Genomic DNA, 21,291 nt, shown 5'->3' on the forward strand with positions numbered 1-21,291 from the left:
CCCTCACATTGGGGGAATTCAAAAGATATCGATTAGGATCTGATCCAATCGATACCTGAAGGTGAAAGCCCGCCCCAAAAAAGGCACGGACATTGGGGCCCTATAAAGATAGACCCCCACACATGGTCCTGTCTGTTGTTTTCGTGCTCCGGCTTTGACTTCGACCCAGAACTTCGACTTGTATCCTGACTCCAGCCGTTGAGCAACAGCCGCCGAACCGTAAGTGACAATACGACGCTCGCTACGCGAACCAGCCCCACTAGACCCCCAGCGACCAGCACACTCTCTGAAGGTTACACACCAAGATCGAAACGAAGACCTCGCTCCCTGACCTTGCCTGTTCCTGTTTAGTTAAGTATTCTGATTGCTTAGTTTAGTTGTAGCTTAGTCCCTTAGCGTGTGCATGCGTATTTATTATATTTGTAATAATAAATACTAATCGTTTGGAACTTACTAATCGGTGTGTCGTTTTATTACTTTGAACCTAACCTTGGAATATTTGTGAGGTGTCTAGATACGGCACCTGGCGACTCCCGAGCTGAAAATACATACATAGAGCCTAGCAGTGTTAAGCACACGGCCTTTAAACGGAGGCGTGTTAATACACTCCAATAAACGCAAATTACACTCAAGTAAAACGTGCAACATTTAGTGGCGACTCCGGTGGGAAGCGGTTATAAGTAGTACCCCCACTCTGTCGAAGACCCTGAAATTTGAATTAGAAATCTGGTAAAGAAAAAGCAAAGAAATCACAAATATTCAAGGTGTTCAAAGGAATAAACGTAATTCGGAAGTGTGTTTAGTGCATGCGTACTAACAGGGTTGTAAGGAAAACCTGAAAGCATTTTTGTTGCGACAAACTTTCGGTTGTTTTGTGAACGGAACATAGCGTAAGCCTTACCCGTTTCGTGAGACATAACCTCAACACCCCCTGTTCCAAATTAAAGTGAGTCAGAAAAATGGCCATGCAGGCAATGGAACGCCTCATGAACCCAGAACGGTTTGTGGTTGCAGCGACCAGCAGTAGCCGAGTAGGTCAGTGTCCCGTGTGGGAGCTGGAACTCCGCAAGTATCTGCAAGGGAAGGGATGGCCCCTTTGGAAAGAGTTTTGTTTGAATGAGGAGACAGGTCCCGGAAGTATAGGACATACTTGGTGGGAGAACCTCTCTCAAATTCACAAGAAAAATATGAGTAAAGCACGTAAGCCGATGGCGATTGTGTCCTGTTTGGCACAATTGCGAGGCACAGAGGAGGTCGTTCAGACGCTCCGGGCAGAATTAGAGGAGAGAAATAGGATGAGTAAAGTGGATGTCAGGGACATCGAGAAAGAGAATACGGATCTTAGAGGGAAGTTGGCAGAGAAAGGTAGAAAGGTGGATGATGCCAAGAGGGCACATCAGTCTTGTCTAGCCCATCTCAGCAGTTCCCAGACCCAGTACGAAAAGGCCTATCAGGACGTGCACCGTGCCGTCCTGATAAGAGAAGAATCAGAGAAGCAGGTGGAGGCTTTGCAGAGGCAATGCTCTGACCTTAAAGCAGCTTTGAGAGCACTCCATGCTGCCACCACAGAACAAAGACAGAGTACTGTAGACCATGCGAAATGCAGGAAGCAGATTGCGGAGCTGCAATCGCTGCTTTCAGTACAAAATGGGTTTCAAAGCACATTTGGAACGCAGTTAGATGAGGAGAATGCCCCAGACTGGAAAGAGTTAAGTGAGACAGCGCAGCGTTATGTTCAGGGGACATGTGCGCCAGCAGCGCAGCAGAAAAGACAAGCACCCCAACCCCCCACAGATCAGATAATTACCGTACCAATGAATCCAGTCACCACCCAACGGAAAGCGACCACAGAAGGCGCACCCGATATTACTTACACCATCCCCTTAACTGTAACCCAACTAAGGGACGCGTGTGAAAAGATCACTCCGTTTCTCCCCACCGCAGACCCCCACCAGTTTTTCGCAAAGGTAAAGCAACAGGCAACCATGTACGGCCTGGACGAAAGAGAGCAGGTTAAACTCACAGTTCTGAGTTTGGACCAATCGGTTGTAGCAGCCCTCCCCGACCCACAGAACGTTGGCGGAGGCACCCTAGAGGAAATGCACACCTCCATTTTAGATGCCATAGGGTATAATCGAGGTGACCCCGTAGAAGGACTTAATAAGTGCCGACAGAAGAAAACCGAGCACCCCACAGCATTCGCAGGAAGGCTGTGGATCCATTTTAACGCAGTATTTGGCGATTTAAATAGAGCCCATTTGAACCGTGAAAACATGGTTAAATGGACGCGCACCATAATTTCTCATGCAACAGAAGCAGGACAGAGCGCTTGCAACAGCTATGACCCCTCAGAGGAAGCCCATAATGAGAAGTGGGTCCTGAAAAGATTGTCCCGCGCTTGGGAGCAATCAGTTCAGGGCAGAGGCAAAGTGAAATCCCCAGAAGAAGCTCAGGCTGCAGCAGACATACAGGCAGTGAGAGAGCACCAAAACCCCGCGTGGGTGAATGAAGGAAAGAGCAGCCCTCCACAGAAGTCGCAGGAATGCTACAACTGTGGCCAGTTAGGACATTGGGCTAAGGAATGTAATGGACCCCAGAGATCACAGAGAGGCCAGCAGACAGGCACTCTGAACAGGAATAAAACAAAACCAATTCACAGTATAGGCGTACAGTCAGGACCCACCAATGTGGACGGAACGAACTGACGGTGTTCGGGCTCCCCCACTTGGGTCTGTGACACACTATGGGATCCATCCGGAAGACCGGTAGTCACGGCAAAAGTAAGAGGGAAGCCCATAGAGTTACTTTGGGACACAGGAGGGTCCCGCACCACGATTAACTCCACAACCACGGCACAGGCAGACACGTGGCCGACCACCTCCACCATCACACTTAGCGGGTTCACAGGACACTCGCAGCAGGGACATATCACAGCACCCGTAGCGATCCAGCTAGGGAACATTTCCACCAAACACCCAGTAGTATTAGTAAATCTTCCCCGGACAGCAGAACACATCCTAGGGATAGATTTTATGAATGCCCATAGCCTGTCGTTCGACCCAGTGAACCAGTGTGTCTGGCGAATGGCAAGATCGGACAGAGCACCCGCTACCCTCACAGTAGGAGACTACGCTAATAGGATTAGCGTAGTAGGAGACTACTCATTTGACTTGACTACACTAAACACGGACAGACAAGTTAAGGCAGTATTAAACAAACATAGGACAGCATTTGCCAGTCACCGGCACGACTGTGGCAGAATGACTGGACAAATTCACGTTACCGGACCTGACCCCAGACCACAGAAACAGTACAGATTTCCCCTAGAAGCAGAGGGAGAAATAGAGAAAGTGATAGGTAGCTTATTGGAGCAAGGTGTTCTTAGAACAGTAGCCTCGACCAATAATGCCCCTATTTGGCCAGTGAGAAAGCCCGACGGATCATGGCGTCTGACCATTGATTATCGGGAACTCAATAAAGTAACCCCAGCAGTAGCCCCCACGGTAGCTACAAGTCCCGAGACCATGCTCAAGCAGGGACTCAACTCCAAATATTTCACGGTATTGGACATTAGCAATGGCTTCTGGTCAATACCATTGGCAAAGGCGTGCCAGTACAAATTTGCCTTCACTTTCAAAGCTCAACAGTATACGTGGACATGCCTTCCACAAGGATTCCACAATTCCCCCTCCATTTTCCACCGACAGCTGGCGAATGGTTTAGAAAAATTTTCCCGCCCCGAATGTCTGGTACAGTATGTAGACGACCTACTACTGCAGACAGACACAAAGGCAGAGCACATTACGCTTCTGGCCGAACTCCTGGAACTTTTAACCTCAATTGGCTGTAAAGTTAACCCAAGAAAGGCCCAGATTTTGGAACACAAAGTGATGTATTTGGGAACAGTCATCACACATGGCAAACGCGAGATCGAATTCAAAAGAATTGATTCAATTGTCAAATTGCCCCTTCCCCAGAATGTTTCAGCCCTCCGGTCGTTCTTAGGACTGGTTGGTTATTGTCGGAACCACATCGACGGATTTGCGACAAAAGCCGCCCCACTCTCAGACCTCCTTAAGAAAGGAGCCCCCTGGGAATGGCTTCCGCAGCATACAGAGTTAAAGAAAGCCCTTAGCGCAGCACCCGCGCTACAAGTCCCAGACCAACTTTCCCCATATGCAATAGAGGTAGCGAGCACAGATCTGACCCTCTCGGCCGTGTTACTTCAGGAACGGCACGAGCAGCTAAGACCAGTGGCTTATGCCTCCCGACTTTTAGACCCAGTGGAACAAGGATTTTCAGCCCGCGAGAGGCACCTCCTTGCAGTCTTCTGGGCAGTACAATACTTTTCTTACATTACCGGACTCAACCCCATCACCATTTTGACCGAGCACACCCCCACACAGTTACTCCTAGACGGTCGACTGAAGGACGGTTCAGTTAGCCAGATTAGGGCAGCTAGGTGGACACTACTCTTACAAGGACGGGATATTACGGTAAAACGGACCCGCACACACACATTTTTAGCCGACAACCTCCAATACCCAGGACAGCCCCATGATTGTGAAATTGTAGCCCCCTTACATAACACAGGACCCTTCATAGCAAAGACACCCCCCAGGAAGATAGGGAACCCCAGACAAAGCCCCCAACACACAGACACGTGTGGACCACTACGGATATACGTGGACGGTTCATCCACGGTTTTAAATGGTGAGCGTATCACAGGATGCGGCATCTATGTCGAGGACGCGCAGGGGCGCGCTCTCGAAGAGAGAGCATTAAAATTACCAGGACACTTAGGCACGCAGGCAGCAGAGCTCGCGGCCATAGCATATATAGTGGACCACCCCGATTCTTTCCCCAGCCCAGCGGACATATATTCGGACAGTCTATATGTCTGCAATAGTTTAACCGATTTTCTGCCCCTGTGGAGGACACGAGGTTTTGTCTCCGCAGATGGGAAACCTCTTCCATCAGCCCCTTTACTCCAACACATTTTAGAGAAAGCGAAGGACAGGGCCTTCGGCATTATAAAAGTGAGAAGCCACCATAGGTCATCCCCCCCTGGGAATGTAAAAGCCGACGCACTGGCTAAGGCAGGTTCCAGGCGAGGCCACTTGTGGACACCCCCAGCTAGCGCACCAGCTAGCGCCCCTGTGAGCGCAGTTCAAGTCTCACAAACAGATATCAGGGATTTAGCTGAAGCACAGAAGCAGGATGAGGATCTCAGGGAGATTTTCAAAGGCAACTTTGTGCCTCAGTACGACAAGTTCAGACACGCACTGACCACACATGAGGGTGTGATCATAAAGGATCAGCTTTATGTGGTCCCGCAGCAGGACAGGAATGAAATGATTGCTTTGTTCCATGATGGGCACGGGCATCAAGGGATCGACGCAACCACGAGGCACCTCAGGCAGCTCTGTTGGTGGCCTAACCTAAGGACAGATGTAAGTCACTACATCGAGAATTGCCTTATTTGCGCCCAGAATAACCCGGAGAGGTATTCTAAAAAGGCACAACTTCGGCATACTCGACCAGTTAATGGCCCCTGGACAAACCTCCAGATCGACTTTATAGGACCATTGCCCCCTTGTAGGAATGGCTATAAATACGTTCTGGTGGTAATCGATACCTTTACCAAATGGGTAGAGGCATTCCCCTCTAGAACGAATACAGCTAAGACAGCTGCAAAGATCCTGACCCACCACATCTTCACGAGATGGGGTTTACCCCGAAGCATTGATTCGGACCAGGGATCTCACTTCACAGGACGGGTCATGAAGAACGTCCTGACAATATTTGGCATAAAACAAAACTTTCATATTGCGTATCACCCACAGTCCAGCGGGATTGTAGAGCGCATGAATCGGACCCTAAAATCCACACTTAGAAAAATGGTACAAGAAAACAACTCCACATGGGATTCAGTGCTCCCATTTGCACTCATGTTCATCAGAAATACGGTTTCAACTTCCACAGGATACACACCACACACACTCATGACCGGACGCCCTATGAAAGGTACAGAATTCCTTTTAGGACTGGACATGACGAGCCCCGAAGTGACGGCCCTCACACACGAAAAGACAGTTAAAGACCTGGTTGAGACTGTGAGGTCTGCACAGATCGCAGCCGCAGTTCAGCTAGGGAAACGCCGTAGACAACGCACAGCATGCTTTAATAAGACCGTTCACCCCACAGAATTCCAGGTTGGGCAACAGGTATTGCTATCTGTATACAACCCCAGCAGTTTTTTGGCACCAAAATATTCCGGCCCATACTCAATTTCGGATAAAATTAGCCCCTCAGTTTATAGGATAAAATATCCTAATGGTAAGACCGCGTGGTTCCATATCAACCAGTTAAAGGCATATGGAACACAGGCCAACCATGCACACCATGTCCTGCTAGACGTAGCAGAACACCTCACCCCACCCACTAGAGACACGTTTCCACCATCCCCCTCACAGACCAGTTCTTCATCGGACTCGCCCACGACTCCGCCCACTGACCACGACAGACCACGCCCCGAAACGCCCACAAGCTGCCGCAGCAGAAACAGCGATACAGACACTGACTCTGAGGACAGCCACAGCACACCACACTACAGCGCACACTGCAGCGACTATGACCCCGAATCCAGTGACCCCATGGAAGTCACTTACATTAAAAACCCAGACCCACCACCCGACCCCGACAATACCCATTCACTTTTAGACCCAACACTCTGGCACAGGGACAATTCGTACCGACTTGTCCGCAACGACGAAAGTGACCCCCGGTCACATAATTCAAAGATTTCATGCCTGATCCACACAAGGGTGTGGGATCCGGGAGAGCAGGACGACACGGTGTCTGAATCCCGATACGGCAACCCCTTTGTGACCCTGTTCACAGAGACAGAGGAAAAGTAAGGTGTCCAGATGATGTAAAATAGGAACCGCTTGAGGGAAGCGATCTCCTTTCTGATGGAACCTGCACGTATGTTTTTGTTTGTCAGTTTATGTTTGTTTGTTAATATGTTAAGGGTTTGATTGCAGATCTTTTCAGCTGAAAAGATTGTGACCACCTCGCACGCACTTTAGTTTGTCCGCAGATACCTTTGAGAACTTCCTATGGTGAGTAGCTCACCTTATCGGCTAAATTGTCTGAAGCCCAGCTCATTTTTCATAAGGAGCATCTTGGCTCCTCCATTGTTTTTAGGTGCCCCTCTATTCGGCGAATAGAGGCTGCAAATCCACGGTAAACACATTCTTGCCCGTTTAATCCAGGTTACTCAGGCAGTGGACAACCGGCACTGAGGACCCGCCCTGTCTGAGAACCCACTTTGGTCAGCCAAGCTCGGGTATGGCACAGCACGCCCTACCCGGGGGTCCCATTCAAATCGTACCCGTAGCGGCCCATACGCAACCCATTCGACCTTTTCTTTCAAATTTGTTTTCATTTTTCGTTAGGCAGCCTTTAGGCCGCCATCCCACATGCTATTTACATCCAGGAACATTCGGATGGTAAATGAGCAAAGCCTGCGAGACGGCTCGCAGGAGGAAAGTTGTTAGGTGTATTGTGTTCATTAAATTCGCTTTTGAAAAAAAAAATGAGGGGAGTCACAGGGTGTGACTTGGCCAGTCATTTTAATGGGTCAATTGGAATTGAAAGACAGATACACTAACAAGTACGGATATTAAACTGTATTGACAGATACTGTGCTTGATCCCATAGCTTTCGAAGGACGAAATAGGGTTCTGTTGCACGTTTTGCTATGGGTGTAAAACGCGTTTATTGGGGTGTATTAACTTGCCTGTGTTAAAGGCCGTGTGCTTAACACCACTAGGCTCTGTCTATGTATCTTTCAGCTCGGGAGTCGCCAGGTGCCGTATCTAGACACCTCACAAATATTCCAAGGTCAGGTTCAAAGTAATAAAACGATACACCGATTAGTAAGTTCCAAACGATCAATATTCCTTCTCCCGCGGATGGAGGTGGCTAGCACGAGGGGACATAGCCTTAAATTGAGGGGTAATAGATATAGGACAGAGGTCAGAGGTGGGTTTTTTACGCAAAGAGTGGTGAGGCCGTGGAATGCCCTACCTGCAACAGTAGTGAACACGCCAACATTGAGGGCATTTAAAAATTTATTGGATAAGCATATGGATGATAAGGGCATAGTGTAGGTTAGATGGCCTTTAGTTTTTTTTCCATGTCGGTGCAACATCGAGGGCCAAAGGGCCTGTACTGCGCTGTATCGTTCTATGTTCTATGTTCTATTTATTATACAATTATAATAAATACGCATGCACACACTAAGGGACTAAGCTATGACTAAACTAAGCAATCAGAATACTTAACTACACAGGAACAGGCAAGGTCAGGGAGCGAGGCCTTCATCCCGGTCTTGGTCTGCAACCTTCAGAAAGCGTGCTGGTCACTGGGGGTCTAGCGGGCTTGGTTCGCGTAGCGAGCGTCGTATTGGCACTTACGGTTCGGCGGCTGGTGCTCAACGGCTGGAGTCAGGATACGAGTTCAAGGTCTTGGTCAAAGCCGGAGCACAAAACAACAGACAGGACCATGGGTGGGGGTCTACTTTTATAGGGGTCCCCAATGTCCTTGCCTTTTCCTGGGCGGGCTTTACCTTCAGGTATCGATTGGATCGCTTCCAATCGATATCTTTTGAATTCCTCCAATGTGAGGGTCTTTCTCGATGGTGGGGGCGGTTTCTATAGTGGATACTTCTGGTGCCGCTCTGTCTGGACATCCACTTAAAGTATCTATTCAAACACAAATGTTGCCATTGTGTGTGCCCAGATCTGGATTGCCTCATTACTATGCAAAGCGTTCTGCCATTATCACCTTTGGTTTGAGATCTTCCACCTGGCCAGAAACTAGTTTTGCTGCTTGCAAAATGCTAATGAGTGTTTGCAGGCTTGGCTAAACTGCTATTCCCTGCAGTCTTAGCGATTCTCCATTTTGTTTAGTTCAGTGTCCATTTTAGGTGGCTACAGTGGCTACAGTTCACAGCAAGGATCAGCCATACAGGAGGAAGAGAAAAAGAACGAAGAGAAGATGATGGAAGCCTACTTATTGCTCTTAAATGTTGTATTTGTTTATGTCAAAGCAAGACACGTTTCCCCCACAACCCCCGCCGTAAATGTTTCACTCACAGCAACTCCCCCGTGCTCAGCTCTGATCAGTGAGGTTCAGACCTGGTGCACAAAATTTATGACATGGTACTCCATGTCATATGTGATTGAATCACTGCTAGTGATTGCAATCCTCTGCATACTCGTACAGACCCTCAGGTTGAGGAAGTGGAAGAGGAGAGCCTCCCGTTCCTGCCCCTCAACCATCTATGGAGTCCAATCTCCTATTTTTCGGTTTCATCAATCCCCTTTACCCCTTGATGAATAAAGCACTGTGTGAATAAAATAAAATATACCCATGTATTATATTGTCCTGAACTCGACTGCCGAGTCAGGAAATGTTATGTGATGTGGTATGAATGGATGAGGTTTAGTCTGTAATGAAATGTTTAAGGTAAGATAAGGATAGTTGTAATAGGTAGAGGTTCCCGGTTTTTGGTAATGCATGTCCCCTTTGACATAGCGCCAAGTAGAGATGTCAGGTAAAAAATTTTCTTCCCATAGTCAAGGACAGAGTAGACGCTCAGGAGCTTGCCGAGGTCAGGGAACACAAAGAAGGCACCCAGAAGCACTCGAAGCAACGTGCATAGGTGATCCTTCACAATATTTTTGATTGTGAGGATCACAAGGAGGGAATGTAGCCACCTAAGATGGACACTGGGCTAACAAGATGGAGAACTGCTAAGACTGCAGGGAAAAAGCAGTTTAGCCAAGACAAGCAGTCTGCAAAGACTGATTAGCATTTTGCAAGCAGCAAAACTAGTTTCTGGCCAGGTGGAAGATCTCAAACCAAAGGTGTTAATAGCAAAACGTTTGCATATTAATGAGGCAATCCAGATCTGGGCACACACAATGGCAACATTTGGTTTTGAATAGATACTTTAAGTGGATGTCCAGACAGAGCGGCACCAGAAGTATCCACCAAAGAGACCGCCCCCTCCATCGAGGAGAGACCCTCACATTGGGGGAATTCAAAAGATATCGATTAGGATCTGATCCAATCAATACCTGAAGGTGAAAGCCCGCCCCAAAAAAGGCACGGACATTGGGGCCCTATAAAGATAGACCCCCACACATGGTCCTGTCTGTTGTTTTCGTGCTCCGGCTTTGACTTCGACCCAGAACTTCGACTTGTATCCTGACTTCAGCCGTTGAGCAACAGCCGCCGAACCGTAAGTGACAATACGACGCTCGCTACGCGAACCAGCCCCACTAGACCCCCAGCGACCAGCACACTCTCTGAAGGTTACACACCAAGATCGAAACGAAGGCCTCGCTCCCTGACCTTGCCTGTTCCTGTTTAGTTAAGTATTCTGATCGCTTAGTTTAGTTGTAGCTTAGTCCCTTAGCATGTGCATGCGTATTTATTATATTTGTAATAATAAATACTAATCGTTTGGAACTTACTAATCGGTGTATCGTTTTATTACTTTGAACCTGACCTTGGAATATTTGTGAGGTGTCTAGATACGGCACCTGGCGACTCCCGAGCTGAAAATACATACATAGAGCCTAGCAATGTTAAGCACACGGCCTTTAAACGGAGGCGTGTTAATACACTCCAATAAACGCGAATTACACTCAAGTAAAACGTGCAACACCATTTCAGGGAGCAGTTAAGAGTCAGCCCTATTGCTGTGGGTCTGGAGTCACATGTAGGCCAGACCAGGTAAGGAGGACAGATTTTCTTCCCTAAAGGGCAAAGAACCAGATGGATTTTTAAAACAATCAATGATTCATGGTCACCATCACTGATCTGGCTTTCAAATACAGATTTTATTGCTTAGATTTAAATTCCACCAGCTGCCATGGTGGGATTTGAACCTACATCTCCAAAGCATGAGCCTGGGACTCTGGGTTACTAAGCCAGTAATACTACGCAACTGTCTCCCCACCACTCTGCTTTGCATTTTGTAGTAGCTGTGCATGTCTAAAGAAACAAAATTCCTTTCCCACTTCACTCTCCTTTTACCTCAACTTATTCAACAACTCACTTGTCGGGCTCTCAAGGTATATTCTGAATTATCATAGAATTTACAGTGCAGAAGGAGGCCACTCAGCCCATCGAGTCTGCACCGGCTCTTGGAAAGAGCACCCTACCCAAGGTCAACACCTCCACCCTATCCCCATAACCCAGCAACCCCACCCAACATTAAGGGCAATTTTGGACACTAAGGGCAATTTATCATGGCCAATCCACCTAACCTGCACATCTTTGGACTGTGGGAGGAAACCAGCGCACCTGGAGGAAACCCACGCGCACACACGGGGAGGATGTGCAGACTCCGCACAGACAGTGACCCAAGCCGAAATCGAACATAAGACCCTGGAGCTGTGAAGCAATTGCGCTATCCACAATGCTACCGGGCTGCCCTGAAGATATATATATTTTTTTGTTACTTCTTGGGGTTTTTGTTGAAAGGACTCCTGAGCTTTATTGATTTTCACGTTAATTACTTTCCATTGCTGATCTGTCAATTTCCCCCTATCTATCTTTCTGAGTTCCTTCTCAGTCCCTCAAAATTAGCTACCTTCCTTTCTATTCACCTTTTTGCTACTTATGCCTTTCTCAATTATTATCTTGAACTTAAATTATGTTACCATCACTATTGCCTTAATGTTCCTCCATGCTTACTTCTTCTACCTTCTCTAGTTCATCCTCAAATCTCAATCCAGTAATGGTAAGAAATTAGTCTTGGTCTTGTACACATGTTTAAAAACGCCATTCCCTTTTCCCATTCCCCTACTTGCAATTTTAGAGGCAGTTGAAATTTCCCATGACTATAGTTGATAGGATCCAAGCTGGTTCGCAAAGCTGAAACCAAAACACAGAGATTTTCTTTATTGGGAGAGTTTGTTGACTTGTTCAGTATCACGGCTGCCCGCCCACAGAACCCAGTGTCCCACCCTATTCCACATTTATTCTTTTTCAATAAAACGGAACAACAAAAATGAACAATAAGCGAGAATGGATGACAGCCATGGTGGGGTAATCCCTAATTTAAATGTGCTCAAAGACAATTAATATCATCACCTGTTTCTCTGAACACTAATAATTTTAATTGGCATTAACAAACTTTAACAATGTGATTGATAAGACATTGACAAAGCGGATGTTGATCGTGGGGGATTCAGTGATGATAATGTTATTGAATGTCAAGGGGTGGTGGTTAGATAGGCTCTTGTAGGAGATGGTCAATGCCTGCCACTTGTGTGGCATGAATGTAACTTGTCTCTTGTCAGTCCAAGCCTGGATATTGGTGCTGCAATATCACTTAGGCCTGAGTCGATGTACCATTGGAAATTGAAGTATCTGCCACTGCAACCATCTCAATGTGGTCTTGAGGATATATACCGAGGAGGCCATGCATATCGAGGGCTTCATCAAGTTGCCCGTGGAAGTTAACAAACAGATGGTGCAGTTGCCTCTTCACATTCTTCAAGGAAGCTTTCCAGCATTGTTTGGGAGATCTTGGTTAAGGAAGATTAAGCTAAACTGGGCTGCCGTGAACCAACTAGTTAATTTTATGAAAGATCTTCAACCACCTTTGAGAAAGCATTGCGAAAGTATTCGAGGAGTAACTTGGGTCCATAACTGGGGTTGAAGTGAAACTCAAGATAAGTGTTTGAAAGTGTGTACCATACCCTATGCTATTTGACCTAAAGTGGAAGAGGGACTCGAGAGGTTACTGAAGATAGGAGTCATTGAGCCTGTTACCACCAGCGATTGGGCAACACCAATCATCCCAGTCTTAAAGAAGAAGGGTTCATTACAAATATCCGGGGTTTTCAACAAGACTATTAGCCCTGTATTATGTGCTGATCAGTACCTTCCACCACTTACCAATGATATTTTTACAGGTCTCATGGCAGCCAGGAATTTAGCAAAATTGGTCTCTCGCACCTATCTGCAAATGAACGTAGTTATTGAGTCTCAACCATTACTGACCATAGGAACACACAAGGGCCTGTTGCAGTCTTGGATGCTCTCATTCATTACAGCACGGTAGCATTGTGGATAGCACAATCGCTTCACAGTTCCAGGTTCGATTTCGGCTTGGGTCACTCTCTGTGCGGAGTCTGCACATCCTCCCCGTGTGTGCGTGGGTTTCCTCCGGGTGCTCCGGTTTCCTCCCACAGTCCAAAGATGTGCAAGTTAGGTGGATTGGACATGATAAATTGCCCTTAGTGTTCAAAATTGCCCTTAGTGTTGGGTGGGGTTACTGGATTATGGGGATAGGGTGGAGGTGTTAACCTTGGATAGGGTGCTCTTTCCAGGAGCCGGTGCAGACTCGATGGGCCGAATGGCCTCCTTCTGCACTGTAAATTCTATGATCTATAACGGCAGCACTGGCTCTCATCCAATGATCCATGGATGTGATCTTGAGTGGGCTCTCGGGTGCACAATGCTACCTGGACGACATTCTTATTACAGGTTCGAACAATGTAGGGCATGTAAAGAACCTAGAAGCTACTCTTCCAAGAGGTTAAGAAAGAGAAATGTGAATTTTTTAAACCTTCTATTCACTATCTTGGACACATCATAGACCAAGATGGTGTTCACATAGAACCTAAGAAGATGTTGGAGATCCTGGAAGCTCCATGACTGCAGAACATGACTTAGTTAAGGTCGTTGCTAGGATTATTAAATGACTGTGTAAAGTTTGTACCGCACTTAGCAACAAGGCTGAAACCTTTACACATGTTGCTTTGCAACAAACAATATTGGGTCTGGGCGAAAGATTGTGAGGGTGCTTGCCAAAATGTAAAAACAAATACAAGAATTGGAGTTATTAGTCCATTATAACCCATTATAAAGAACTTTGTTCTTTAGAAAAATGGAGGTTGAGGGGGGACCTCATTGAGGTCTACAAAAACATGAGAGGTATAGACAGGGTGGATAGCAAGAAGCTTCTTCCCAGAGTGAGGGAGTCAATTACTAGGGGTCACGAGTTCAAGGTGAGAAGGGAAAGGTTTAAGGGAGATATGCTTGGAAAGTTATTTACGCAGAGGGTGGTGTGTGCCTGGAACGCATTGCTGGCGGAGGTGGTAGAGGCGGGCACGATAGCGTAATTTAAGATGTATCCAAACAGATACATGAATGGGCAGGGAGCAGAGGGATACAGATCCTTAGAAAATAGGCGACAGTTTTAGATAGAGGATCTGGATCAGCGCAGGCTTGGAGGGCCGAAGGGCCTGTTCCTGTGCTGTACTTTATCTTTGTTCTTTGTTCAAAACTGAAACTGCAGCTTGCTTGCGACACATCACCTTATTGGGTTGGAGCAGTTGTCTTGCATATAATACCTTCAGGCGAAGAGCGATCAATAGTATTTTCTTCCAGGACGTTGATTAGTGCTGAGTCTAACTATGCTCAACTTGAGAAAGAAGCTCTTAGCATTATTTTTGGAACTTGAAGATTCCACCATTATTTATTTGTCCATCAATTTATTTTGGCTAATTGTATTAGCGAAAACAGGTCCGATTTCACATGCTGTACAATCTGCCGGTGAACGAATTTGGCGTTGGTCACACTGACCAATTATTGTCTGCATGCAGTATAAGTAGAGAACCTGTACCGGATCTTTTCACCACAGAGATTATGGACAGTGACATGCCTGACTTGAGGACTACAACTGCCGAAATTACTGACTTTGTTACAACAGAATCATCCACACAACCAGAGACAGTTCCTGAGTTTGTTTCGCCGATGTAACACTGGCCAGTGTAGAGGAAGAAACATCTAGTACCTCTTAAAGCCAAGTTCCTGAACATTATGCGCTGCCTAAACAAGACAGATATCCACCCAAGAGACTACCTTACTAATGTACATATGTATCCATAACATAGCAATGTTACTTAGGGCATAATGTGTTGGATTTGTGTTAAAATGTTTTATTAAGTAAGAATACCGGGGATAACACCATTGGCTGGTGTAATGTCTCATGTTATGCAATGACATAAACGGAGCGTTTTGTAGGCTCTTCTGGAATTCACCATTGTAACATATTTGAGCAGCATCTTGTAAGTCAACCCCTTGCTCTATTTTATATAAACTCAATGTGTGCCACCTCTGATTCTTTTTTTGCGGTGACAACAAAGAACATAGCACCTCCCCAGGCAATTTCCTGGCGACTGAATCAATGGCGGAATAGGTGCTTGCAAGTGGCAGATGCCTGGAGGTTGCCTTTCAGTGGCAACTGGGATGGGGGGAAACAATGTTCGAGGAAGACTTTAAGGCCCTCCTTCCTTCCAGCCAGCTTAGCCATAAGCAGCCACAGGCCAACCTGCGTAGGAGTACCCCCTCTACAACCGTGGTCTGGCCATTTTTTACTTCAAACCTTTAAGAAGTGTTGAGATTGCAGTTCCGTATGGAGGTGTCCTCCCTCTCTACCTCACCTGCAATGGCTGCCTTACCTGCAGCTTCCATTCTGGCGGGCCTCCTATTGATCATCTAACTTTGAAAGCCCGAAAACATCGAGCGTGCCTTCGGGCCATTAATTGCCAATCCAAGCAAAATTGACATTGGGTGGCTAATCCTGCCACAGTACAGGGTTTGATCCCAATAACAGTGTCCCAACCCAAAACGTAAAGTCTTGCCCTTCTTGTCTTGTTTCTGATGCTGTTGGTGTACAGACAATTTAATTTGATTTTATTAATTGTGCCCCTCAGATTATTTTAAAAATTATCTTATACTCACATGCCATGATTGCATTTGTTCCCTGACAATTTATTTTGCAGCTTGGTCTGACCTTCACTCTAAACCCTTATTCCTTTCATTTTCAGGCATGAAGTTATCAAATTTGTCCACCCATCATACTAGCTAAAGTCTTACTCACAACCATGTTTGTCCTTTCTGCTCGGGCACTGGTGCCATTCCAATTCAGGTAAAGAGCCCATCTCAAGGGGTGGCACAATGGCACAGTGGTTAGCACTGCTGCCTCACGGTGCTGAGGACCCCGGCTCGATCCCAGCCTCGGGTCATTGTCTGTGTGGAGTTTGCACATTCTCCCCATATCTGCGTGGGTCTAATCCCCACAACCCATAAATGTGCATGGTAGGTGAATTGGCCATGCTAAATTGCCCCTTAATTGGAAAAAGAATTGGGTACTCTTCCAGAATTTCAACATCTGTCTTAATATTGGTGCTGGTATCCCATGACATAGAATTCCTCCAGTCTTTCAACCATGCCTTCAACTTTCTGACCTGCCTATCCCTATTCCAAATTGCATATGGCTCACACAGCAATTTTTCTCCCTTTCAGAGTTCCTCACCAGTTTCTCCAATATATCCTTTTCTTGTGTGCTAGACACCCTCCCAGTCGTGAATGCACAGGAGGTTAGGTATCCCCTTAGTTATAGAATCCCATGTCAATACAAACTTTCTATTCTGCTCCTCCCCTCCCTCCACCAACCCTCCCTTGGACCATGTTTTGCTCCACAGTGTCATGGTTAGTATCCTGGCAATTCTCCCTGCTGCCTATCTTCACACAGGTCAACAACAACTGCTTTACACCATTGTCCAAAGATAAAATTATTCCCAGTGTGTTTCCAGCGACATATACTTAGTTAGAATACAGAGGAAGTAGGTTCTTAGAGAAGCAACAGTGGCGACAAGAACACTTTATGGCGTAATGCTCATATATTTTGCTCTTTCATTGTAGACCTGAGAAAGCATGCATAAAACACGCCTTCAGCCCTATCTGCAGTAAATGTAAAAACAACTCCTTTCATAGATTTGACTGGAAATTTGTTTTCTGCAATTTCATCAGAGACATGAATTATGCCAATTGTCAATACATCATGTTCCCACCGATTCTAGATCAGTGAAATGGTGCTACAAAGTAGATACAATTGGCAATAAATTCGTTTTGGAACATGGTAATCTCAAATGAATAGTCTAAAAAAAATCAATTTTGAAAAGCTTTTAGTGTCAATATCGGGTGTTCTCTGTCAAGCTCTTGTTATTGTAACACTACACTGTGAGAGACTTCACCGATCAGTCTTTTGTTTTTATACATGGTGTTCTGCAAAATCATGTTTTCAACAACAAAACAGATGGGTACAAAAGGTCAGTTGAAGATACACATGTACGCACTGTTTGTTACTTCCACCAGCATCGATGACTCACTGAGAACCACAAATCAATGAAATATTGATTGAAAACATTGCATTTGCATCTACTTAAACTAAATGAATCCATCCTACATTAAATGTTTTGATCTTTCGCTTTGTAATTTGACTGACTGAAGCACCTAGAATTGTTATCAATCAGAGGCGGGCTGACTCCCACAAAAGTCTTTCAGCAAAGGCACCAGTAATTCAGCGATGGAGCCAGTACCAGGGAATACTCAGGTTCATTCAATTTGCCAATGGTCAGTCTGACCTTGGTATCAAAGCATGAAGATGTGTTACTACAAGCACTTGGTCCTCTCAGTGAACGAGGAACTTGAACATATCAACAGGAAAGAACCTACTGGTTTATCAAATCTGTCCTGTATAGTTGTAATGGCACAACCATTCCCTCCCGGCACAGATACAAAGAGAAGGAACAGCTTGGTTAAATTTATGTGGAGTTTGAGACTTACCACATGCTCTCTGACATCAAGGTGAACTAAACTCAGCCAATTAGTGCTGAGGATGCTGCAGTTGGCCTCAGTGTCCCTGGACAAGGAGGGGAAATATCGAACAACACTTTGATTCCTGATCGCTGTCCAGTTACATTTCACCGAAGGACATCATCTGTATGGAAAAGGCTGCGTTCAAGGATTATGATCACACCAACACATGATAGCGCAACCCCTCAGGCATGGGCTATTCCATTTAAATATTTCAGCTGTGCTTCTGGCACATGGTGCAAATTGCAATTAGGAGGGGTCAGCAATGGAAATTCTATTGGCTGCAGGTGCAGTTTCTCTTAACGTGTCGGGGAACCAATGTCCCTGTTGACAGATTGACCCTTGGAGCTCAGCGCACAGGTGAGTGACTAACGAAGGGGTAGCCATATGGAAAAGGGTGGGACACTCAACACACTTGACTATCATTTTATTTGAACAAGTATTATTCCGTTTGTGCCCATGTAGTCATTGTTATTTCGTCAAGATTTATCTTTTCACATTGGTTCCTCTGGATCTATTTTCGCTCTCAAGTTGTTTTGGTTACTGCATTTGAGATCCAGTTCTGTTTGAATTAATGGAGCACTGCTCACATTTATTTGGTAACGATCCCTAAACCTAAAGCCCTGGGCCTTTTGTATTTAGTTGTGCTAGCGTGCACTTCAAAACCATTTTACCCATTGCCTATTCTTCAATGTGAAATTTCCTTCAATGCGAGCCATGATTCAGCTGGTAGCACTTTATTTTTGTCTCTCAGTTATTAGGTTGTGGGATCACATCTGACTCCAGTATCACCTTAGGCGGGACTAGAAGTCCCTGCCGCCGGGAAGGTTTGAAAGATCCCGAGCATAATCTAGGCTGACACTCCAGATAAAACTGCGCTGTTGGCGGTGCTGTTTTTCAGATGATAGGCACTTTAATATCTCCAGGCCACAAATGTTTATGACCGAGTCATTTCTGGAATTTTCTGGATTATAGGATGACTTTAGAATTCTCAACCAGAGTACGAGAATCGGAAAACACAATAGATATAAACATTTACCTGAAACTTGAAACTGAGGTAAAAGTTATAAAGCAGTAATGAAAATCGTTTCTATTATCCAAATGCTGTAGCTTCCATTTCTCTGCTCCCAAAGTACTGTATAAAAATCAAACCGTGGGTTGCTGGGCTCTACTCAAAAAATTTCACAACTGATGTTTCGATATGGACTGGCGAGGTTACAATGTATTAAACCAAGGTGGACGTAAAAGAACCCATGGTACTCTTCTGAAGAAGAGAAGAGGAGTTATTCCCAGTGTTATGGCCAATGTTTATTGCTCAATCAACATCACTAAACTGATTACCACGTCACTATCACTTTGCTGATTTTTGGGAGTTATCGGTGCAGATTTAGTTGTCGCAAATCCTACAATGCAGCAGTGACCACTTCATTGGATGCAAAATACTTTCATATGCCACAAGGCCATGGGGGGGGGGTGGGGGCGCTCTGTAACTGGGCGCCGTTCTTAAATTCCCACAATTTTCTCAAGCATTCCTTGTGAAGGATTTCAAGTATTTTTGAATTTTGTTCACTCTGCCTCCCCTCCCTGTTATTCTCAGTTGAGAAAGCCCGCCAGTTCTGGGCATCTCAATGAATGCTGTTAATATTGTTCCCTGACTAACTCCCAGGGCATGTATTGCAGCAGCAGGGACATTAATGATCGAAGGAATGTGAGTGGACTTTGATGCTTACGTTTGAATTACAGGACAAACGTGATGCAATTGTAAAGATAGCGGTGTCATTAAAAGCAGGAGATTTGTTGACGTTTTCATTCAGAACTGATGAAACAGAGAGGTCAGCTGGGACGCTAACATAACAGATTGGCAGCTCGGTGTTGTGTGCCATGCAATGGTCCACAAATATGATTTGCTACAGCAGAGAGTTCTATCCGCCATTCGAGAGCAAAACCCAAATCAGGTAGTTTTCAAACTGCTCTTGTTCCCCAATTTTTTCAAGTTACGAAGCATACAGCCATCGAGGGACAAAAAGAGAAAATGTTGGAAATATTCATCGTCCTGAAGAAAGAACCGACTCTGTTTTTCTCTCTCCACAGCTGCTGCCAGATCTGCTGAGGCCATTCCAGCGTTTTCAGTTTTTCTAATTCGATGTTAAAGATGTAGCAATTTCTCTGTAGCAGACTGGCGGCAGACAGCACCTCATTGTTGAAGATGATAAAATTGCAACAACATGTTTAAAAATAGTCCTCATCTCTTCAGCAAACCTCATTGCTGGTTTTGTAGTGTTACATAGGATTACTGTTCTAAAGAATGCTTGTGGTTTAACACTGTATAAAGAGTAATTTAGGATGACAGGCTGCAAAGAATTTTCTAATTTTATCAAGATCGGTACAAAAATATGTAACGCCAGCAGCACTTTCTTGTAATGCTCCGCCATATTCCTATAAACTTATCCCACTTTCCCTGTCACGTGGCACTATTTTAATTACTTGATAACAAATGGTAAGCATAATTGAGTAGGGTCACTCAAGAATGAGTTAACAGGGTAGGCCATTGAAGTAGACTCTGAAAATGAGATCATCACTGTTGATAAAAACAATTTTTTCTTGAGAATATTTTTGATATAGATTTTTGTTATGTAAGGGTATCAAAGGATATGGATTAAAGGTGGGTCAACCATACAGAGGCACGGCACCTGACTGAATGGTACTTCTCTTCCTGGGTCCTACATTGTGAATGCTACATGAGTCCACAACCCTTTAAACAGAACTGTTTACCGTATATGTTTATATTACTACACTGGTATTTCAGAGGCCCTGACAATTCAAGGTGTGTTCAACTCCCACCATAGTTGCTTTGAGCATTCCAACGCAATTTGAAAACGTGGAAATAAAAATCTAGTATTGGTATAAGTGACCACAAGGCTGTCGGGAAAACCCAACTCATTCACTAATGTCCTATGGCAAGCAAACCTGATGTCTGGCCAAATGTGATCCAATCACCACCAAAGTGGCTGACTCTCATATACAAGCGTACATACAAACAAGGAGGAGGCCATTCAGCCTCTCGAGCCAGCTCCGCCATTGTCTGATCTTCAAATTTGCATTCTGCCTAGCCCCGCCAACCCCTTGTTAACCAAGAATCTATCCACCTCTGCCTTAAAAACATTCAAAGACTCTGCTTCCCTGCCTTTTCAGGAAGAGAGCTCCAAAGATTCACGGCCCTCTCTCTGAGTGAAAAGATTTTGCCCCATATCCATTTTAAATGGGCAAACACTTATTTTTAAACAGTGACCCCGAGTTCTAGATTCTCCCGCAAGAATATTGCCCTCTGAAGTGGTCAACAAAGTCACTTGATTATTAAAAGAAGGCCCACCTCGCAGAAAATGTTGCTTTGCCAGTGATGCCTATCCTGAAAATGGAAAACTCTGGCCGGGATCGGGTCCGACGCCTTCCCACGATTCTCCGTGGACCGGAGAATCGCCGCCAGTCGTGGGCGCGCGGTCGACGTGGCGCCGGTCGGGGGCCATTGAGAGAAGT

The 21,291-nt window shown here is 45.6% G+C and overlaps 1 long non-coding RNA gene across 1 annotated transcript; it reads left to right on the plus strand.

Moving 5' to 3' along the window:
* Positions 1-19,541: 19,541 nt before the first annotated feature.
* Positions 19,542-20,221, plus strand: LOC119977677. The gene is made up of 2 exons (XR_005463258.1): positions 19,542-19,712; positions 19,849-20,221. It is a non-coding gene; the product is annotated as an uncharacterized LOC119977677 (long non-coding RNA).
* Positions 20,222-21,291: the final 1,070 nt, after the last annotated feature.

Source organism: Scyliorhinus canicula, chromosome 14, assembly GCF_902713615.1.
Source record: "Scyliorhinus canicula chromosome 14, sScyCan1.1, whole genome shotgun sequence".
Lineage (NCBI taxonomy): Eukaryota > Metazoa > Chordata > Chondrichthyes > Carcharhiniformes > Scyliorhinidae > Scyliorhinus > Scyliorhinus canicula.